Source organism: Phodopus roborovskii, unplaced genomic scaffold, assembly GCF_943737965.1.
Source record: "Phodopus roborovskii unplaced genomic scaffold, PHOROB, whole genome shotgun sequence".
NCBI lineage: Eukaryota > Metazoa > Chordata > Mammalia > Rodentia > Cricetidae > Phodopus > Phodopus roborovskii.
In genome coordinates this window covers 14,480,112-14,487,620 of record NW_026126585.1, presented here as the reverse complement: position 1 = coordinate 14,487,620, position 7,509 = coordinate 14,480,112, and positions in this window count along the sequence as shown.

Sequence of the window (7,509 nt, the reverse complement as noted above, 5' to 3'; positions counted from 1 at the left end):
ACACATACACACCACATACACACACACACCACATACACACACACACCACATACACACACACACCACATACACACACACACCACATACACACACACACACCACATACACACACACACCACACACACCACATACACACACACCACACACACACCACACACACACCACACACACACACATACCACATACACACACACACACCACATACACACACACACCACATACACACACACACCACATACACACACACACACCACAAACACACACACACCACACACACACACACCACATACACACACACATACACACACACATATACACACACACACCACATACACACACACACCACATACACACACACACACCACACACACACACACACACCACATACACACACACACCACACACACACCACATGCACACACACACACATACACACACACATATACACACACACCACATACACACACACCACATACACACACACCACATACACACACATATACACACACACACACACCACACACACACACACCACACACACACACACACCACATACACACACACACCACATACACACACACACCACATACACACACACACACACCACATACACACACACACCACACACACACACACCACATACACACACACATACACACACACATATACACACACACACCACATACACACACACACCACATACACACACACATACACACACACATATACACACACACACCACATACACACACACACCACACACACACCACATGCACACACACACACATACACACACACATATACACACACACACCACATACACACACACCACATACACACACACCACATACACACACATATACACACACACACCACACACACACACACACCACATACACACACACACACCACACACACACACACCACATACACACACACATACACACATATACACACACACACCACATACACACATACACACACACACCACATACACACACACACACCACACACACACACACACACCACATACACACACACCACACACACACACACCACATGCACACACACACACATACACACCACATACACACATACACACACACACACCACATACACACACATATACACACACACACACCACACACACACACACACACACCACATGCACGATAAAATAATAAAAATAAATGTTATAAAAACACATACGAGCTTAGTTACCCTGGTGTGCTGGAGAGGGTCTTGCTGTGAGAGGAATCAGTAGGAAGAGGAAGGAGCGGGAAGGCCAACTTAAGAGAGAGAGGAACAAGAGTTCTCTCCTCCCCACCCTTCACAGGAAAGGCAATTCTTATGAAGAGTCAGTTGGACCTGGAGATGGTACCAAGAGTTCTTCCTGATAACACAAGTTGCTATTTATTTATAATTGGGCATGGGTGAGGAGTGTTTCCTTTGTTTCCCGAACCTGGGTACATCCATGCCAAAGCTCTATCTGTCTCCTGCCATGCTGTGCCAGTGCCAGTGACTCTAGAACTCAACCCAAGCTTCCTTGTACCCAGAGTCAGAGAGAAGAGGACATGGATTGTGCCCCAATGCACTGATTTTATAAGTTGGGTGTCCCTCATCCAAAACGCTTAGGGTCACAAGTGGACCCCAGTCTAACTTCTGAACTATTTTCAGATGTGTGGTCTTGGGAATGGGCCCCAAGTCTAAACATACCCTGAAGGTAATTCTGTATATATATTTAGTATGCCTATATTTTTGATGAATGCCCATTACCTGAGGTCTGGTGTGGAATTTCTGCCTGTGTGGTGTTAGCTCTTAAAAATGTCTACATTCAAAGCATTTCGGATTTTAAAGTTACAGATTCAGGAATACTCAACCTGCATTTTTATTTGTTTGTTTATTTCTGAGGCAGAGCCTCTCTATGTAGCTGACCCCTGATTCACAATCCCTCCATCTTCCCACCTTAGCCCCACAAGTGCTCCGATTACAGGTGTATTTCTCAAGTTGAGTGGTTTGCTTTGACAGGGGATGTCGAAGTGTCTTTAACACCACATCAGAAAGGATGTACTAACATATTGTTCAGACTTGCTGGGTGATCTGACATCATCTACATCACATCGTCTCAACTGTAAGATGGAATTGTGATGTCTGTCTACCCTTCCCAGCTCCTTGGTGTTTGGGGTGGGAATGAGATGAAGCCATGAAGTCACAGGACAAGCAGATTTACTAAATGGAAACTGGAGTGAGAAACAGGTCATGGTCATAAAGCTAGGTGTTCTCCTGACTCCCTGTTCAGTGTTGGACTATCACACCATATCCAGGACAAGCAGGAGCATGACTGGAGAGGTTTGTATCTGGCTCAGAGTCCAGCCTTTGCTTTCAGCCACTGGATAGACAGATGCCTTCTACCTAAGTCCCGGAACTGGCAAACCCCTCTTTATTAAGAAATCTCTAAGACCCTTAGCATTTGGGGAAAACGTTAATGACAACTGTCATATGAAATGTGTCTGTCCCGACCTGGGTGGCTTCAAGTGTAGAGACAGCTGGCTGTACAGATGTACCTGGTACAGAAGATGAAACTAAGCTGTCACTGAGTCAGGATGGACAAAGCTGAGGAGGAGGCTGTCTGGTGGTTGCTTGGGTACGTGTTAGGGCAGAGGGTTGATGTCTGTACCCAGAAGGTGGCTCTGCCCCCTTAGTCTCTTACTCCACAAAGATAGTGCTCTTCCTATTTAGAGCAGGGCAGAGTGATACCATAATGCATACTTGTTTCTAATGGCACTAATAAATGGAGACAAGTCTGCACTGCAATTGGAAATAATTTCAGAGCCTCACAGAGGCCGAGGAAAAGCAATTAATTGAGTGTGGCTCCCTTTGAAAGGTAGCTGAGGCTGTGTGCTTCACTGTATAGTCTGAATCCAGATCTGCCTGCTCCTCAATTAATTCTTGAGTAATTGAACTAAGTTAAGGCGCACCAAATCACTGTTACATGGCTCCACTACACACTTATTTTCCCATTTTAGCCCCCTTTGACCAGCAGTGATAGCTGTTATTTTTTAAAATCCCCATTGTACAGATTGAGACTGAGGCTCGGAAAGATTAGGTACTGTGTAAGTTAGTAATGGTAGGAAGATAAGGAAATTTGGAAACTAAGGGTAACAGGTATGCTGGCAACGAATGTCGCTCCTTCTCACCCATGCATGATATTTTGCAGAAAAGGCATGCCCATGCTCGTGTCTGCCTGTCTTCATATGCTCCTGCGATCCCTTGTGACATACAGGTACACACTCAGCCCTGTCGCCTCCCCCTCTCTGTTAGGCTGGCAGCTGAGAATCAGGGGACCATCTGAACCAAGATCCCAATGAGCATCCTATCCCAGGACCCCAGGCAGCACACTTACTCTCAGCCACTTCCTTCTTGCCAGTTGATCCAGTTTCGGGATGCAGCCTGTCAGTCAGTGAGTAACCCTGCTTTTCTAGAAGCTCCTAGCAAAGCACAGGTTACTGCTGCCAAAACAGAAACTGTGCTCTGGGCTTGACCAGCACCTGGCTCTTAAAGGGCCCATGTCCCATTAGGTAAGTAGCCAGCCAGAGCACGTGACTCCCTCCCTCAGATCCCAGCTTCCCTGGCTGGCCCCATTGGCTCTCCCCTGTACTTGGGAGACCATGTCACTTGTGGATCTTCCCTTGTTGCAGCTTCAGAATACTGGACAGAATGTCCCTTAATGTTTGGCCTCGCGTCCCCAGTCACTACGGATTGCCTTGTTCCCATGACCCTCTAGCACATGAAGCCTGAATGCTTTTTATTTCTTCTTCTTCTTCTTTTTGGAGTCTATCCTGGAACTCACTCTGTAGATCAGGCTGGCCTTGAACTCACAGGGATACATCAGTCTCTGCCTCTGGAGTGCTGGGATTAAAGATGTGTGCTACCACCACCCTGTGGAATGCTGTTCTTTAAATGCCATCCTCAGAGTCCCCTTCTCAGTCTAGAGCCTTTGGGACCTTGGGAGCTTTGCTCCTCCCATTTTTTTTCACCCAGACTCTACCTGTGCTCCCTGAAGCTCAGCTGAATGAGGGGAGCTGGGTTAGGGCCCTGACCTGGTTGCACACAGACGAGGACCCCTGCCAGCTGAGTTGAGATAGCAACCTTCCTTGCCATGGAACCTTCTCAGGTCATAACCTGTTTGGGTCTTCTAGGTATGGTCCAGATATCATAACCTTCCTGTGCCACACAAAGGAGCCCATTGTCCAACACACGGCATACCCTCCCGAGCTTCCCCTCCCCTGTACCTGTGCAGGGCTCACTGGCTCGCTCACCGGCTCACTCACAACACCGGCTCTTCCTCAAGAGTTCTAAAGCAAACTCCCAGAAGGGGAAGGGGGAAAGGAGAAACAAGGGCTGGAGAAATAGGACGGCCATACGTGCATGTGAGCTCACTCGTGTGCACAATTGCAGACTTTGACGTCGAGAAATCAACAAGGTGCAAGGAAAAACAAAACAAAACAAACAAACAAAACCTATAGTCGCTTCCAGGGCAGCTCAGTTCAGTTCAACGGTATTTCAGATTGGGTTCCTTTTTCCCTTTGTCTTCCTTTTTCTCCTCCGAGTGGCAACATAGCCCCGTGAGGCAGGGAGAGACCTGGGATTTTGGTGTGTGTGGTTCCGTTGCGCTGTTGTGTTCCTCCAGACCGAAGCGTGATCCTATGAACCAAGATAGAACTTGTCCCACCAGGTCAGTGGGGGCCTGTTATCCTTGCTCATTCCAAGAGCTCTGGGGTTCACTCTGCAATTTTTTTTGTCGCTACTGCTCAGTCCCTTCAGTCGGACTTGAAGGCCTCTCACCCACCCTTCCCCTCCCCCCTCCCAGCTTTTGCCCTTCTTGTGGCTATGAGTGGATTGGCCAATCTGTAGCGTCCTGGGGTCTCTTGGAGAGCCATGCTCCCATAATGCCTGTGTAGCCTTTAAACTCATGCTAGAGGAGCAGTGGGTGATGCGGAGACTTGGACCCCTGTTAGTTTTGAGAGTTCAGGCAGCGCTGCAGCCTCTTGGCTGAGATTTCCCACCTGTCTAGATGTCACTGATAATCTCCTCTCTTCTACCAGAACTCAGGCTCAGGGTCAGGTGCCAGGCGGAAGGTCACAGGGACACATCAGTAGCCAACTTCTCTTTCTTCCTCTTAGCAGTTGCTTTCTCCTCATTTCAGGGTGGATACGCTGGAGAGGGAGATGTATGGGGACGGAGATGGTGCAAACTGTTTCTGCCATCTGAGAGCTCCTTGGACGGCCTTCTGTCCTATGCCCCCTTCTGTTTAAATGCAATAGCCAAGATACTTCCGTTGCTTCCCCCAAAGCAGACTAGCTTGTGTCTAGTCATCTGGGGTAGAGTAGGTACGGAGGAAAACCCCTGAATATTAGCACAGACACGTGATGAAGGAAGAAGAGAGGAGGGAGGGAAGTACATCAACTAAACCATCACTTCTTTTGCTGCCCGGAGGCGGCAGCCTGGTCTACCGGTCTCCTTGTCTTTTCCATACATAACTCCAACATGGCGGATGGCTCTCTAGATCGTGTACTAGTATCCAGGGTATCCAGAAATGTTTTAGCAGACCATATTAAACACATGCATCCACAGAGATACCCAAAGCCCATCGCTCCCACTTAGAGATCCAGCTTTGGGAAAGAGGAAATATAAAAGTAGAACCCAATGAATAATCAGGAAGTAACGTTCTTGTGGCCACTTTTGAGTTCAGCCACAAGCCGGTGGTGTGAGGACAGTGGTTGTATTCCCTCCCTTCCCCCCCCCCCACTGCATTTCCCCTCTCTGGAACCTAGTGAGTGAGCCCACCTCTGAGGTGGAGACGCTGGCCCCCAGCTAGGGAAAGTGTCTAGTGTTCGACTTAGTGACGATGATGGCAACAATACTTTCTGAAGCTTACTCCATTTGCTCAAGCCAACCGTCTCCTAATGAGAAAATATGACCTAGTTCTCATCCAGTGTGGGGAGAGTCAAAGCCACCGGGCCTGACCGAACACACCTGGATGCTGGCTTTGGCTGTGCCTCCACTTCGCTGAATGACCTTTGCCTAATCACTTCCTCTTTTGCTCTGTGGACTTTTCATCTATAAAATGAAAGAGCAGGACCAGCTGGTTTGTAGGCTGTTTCTGGCTTTAGGCCTGTGTGTGATGGCTGAGCACTGTGTGAGTCTGTTGTGGTGACTAACAAACGACCATAATCTTAGTACTGTTAAATAACAGAAATGGGTTCCTCCTTGGTTCTGAAGAACAGACATCCAGGACCAAGGTGGTAAGCAGGGCCACCCTCCTTAGGAAGTCTCTAGATGAGGAGTCGATTCTTGTCTCTTTCAATTTCTAGCTTCTGCTACTGTTTCTTGACATTCTTTGATCAGCGGCTGAACCTTCTAGGCTCGGCTTCCACAGTCACTTCGTATTCAGCTCACATTTCCTATGACGACACTTGTGATAGTATTTAAGGACCAATCCCATTATCTGGGATGGTTTCTTCATTCCAGCGTCCTGAATTTAATCCTATCTACAAAGGCATTTCCTAAATAAGGCCACATTTACAGGCTTCTAGGATTAGGGCATAGATATAGTTTGGAGACAGGGTCTACTACAGGTATTTCCTCTGACCATGATCCGTTAGAGAGCCAGGGAAACGGGAAATATACATATGTGTGTGCTGTTGATTTCTCGGGGTGTGTAGCCATCCATACAATGCTGTCCTGCACAAGTCAGGTGGGTGTGTGGGGGTGGCAGAAACAAGCAGCCTGTGAGAAGGGACAGGATCTGTACCTAGACTGTCCCTGATTCATACCCAGGTCTCTCCATCTGCTATTCGGGAAGGCTTGAACAAGTGACTTGATGTCTTTGGACCTGCTTATCCTAAATCCATAAAGGTTTTAAAAGTTAATATTTATAATGGCTGGGCTTGCCACTCATGTCTGATAAACACGAGACAGAACAGGAACTCAGAACTAAGAGTAATTCTGACCTGAACTCTGAAGATCCATGGGGCACAGATGTGAAATGATGCCCAAGAGTAATTTAGAAAGGAAGTGGAAGAGATAGGCCTATAACAAGACCTTCCTGCATTGGCTACCTGCCACCCCAGCCTGCCCGGCCCCACCCTACCCTGCCCCTTACCAAAGCTTTCACATCGAGGAGGAGTATTTTGAGTTATATTTCCATGGACAGCAGGGGTTTCCATTTGCCCCATTGGTTGATCCAGTGGATTGTAGAAGGTCAAGGCCCACACAGATCCAACTCCAACCTCGGCTTGTCATTAGCTCGATACTCTAAGAGTATGGAGGAGGAATCCCTCAAACTATATAGCCCTTCCTCAGTTTGCACTGCTGTCTGTTACCAGCCTGGAGTTTGGATCTGGTTCATCTTTCTCTGCCAGTTAAGGAACTAAAAGGCAGGTAGAAGTAGCAGACAGAGTCAACTAGTGAAGAAAGGCTTTTATTAGGGGTGAGGAGACACCCTGC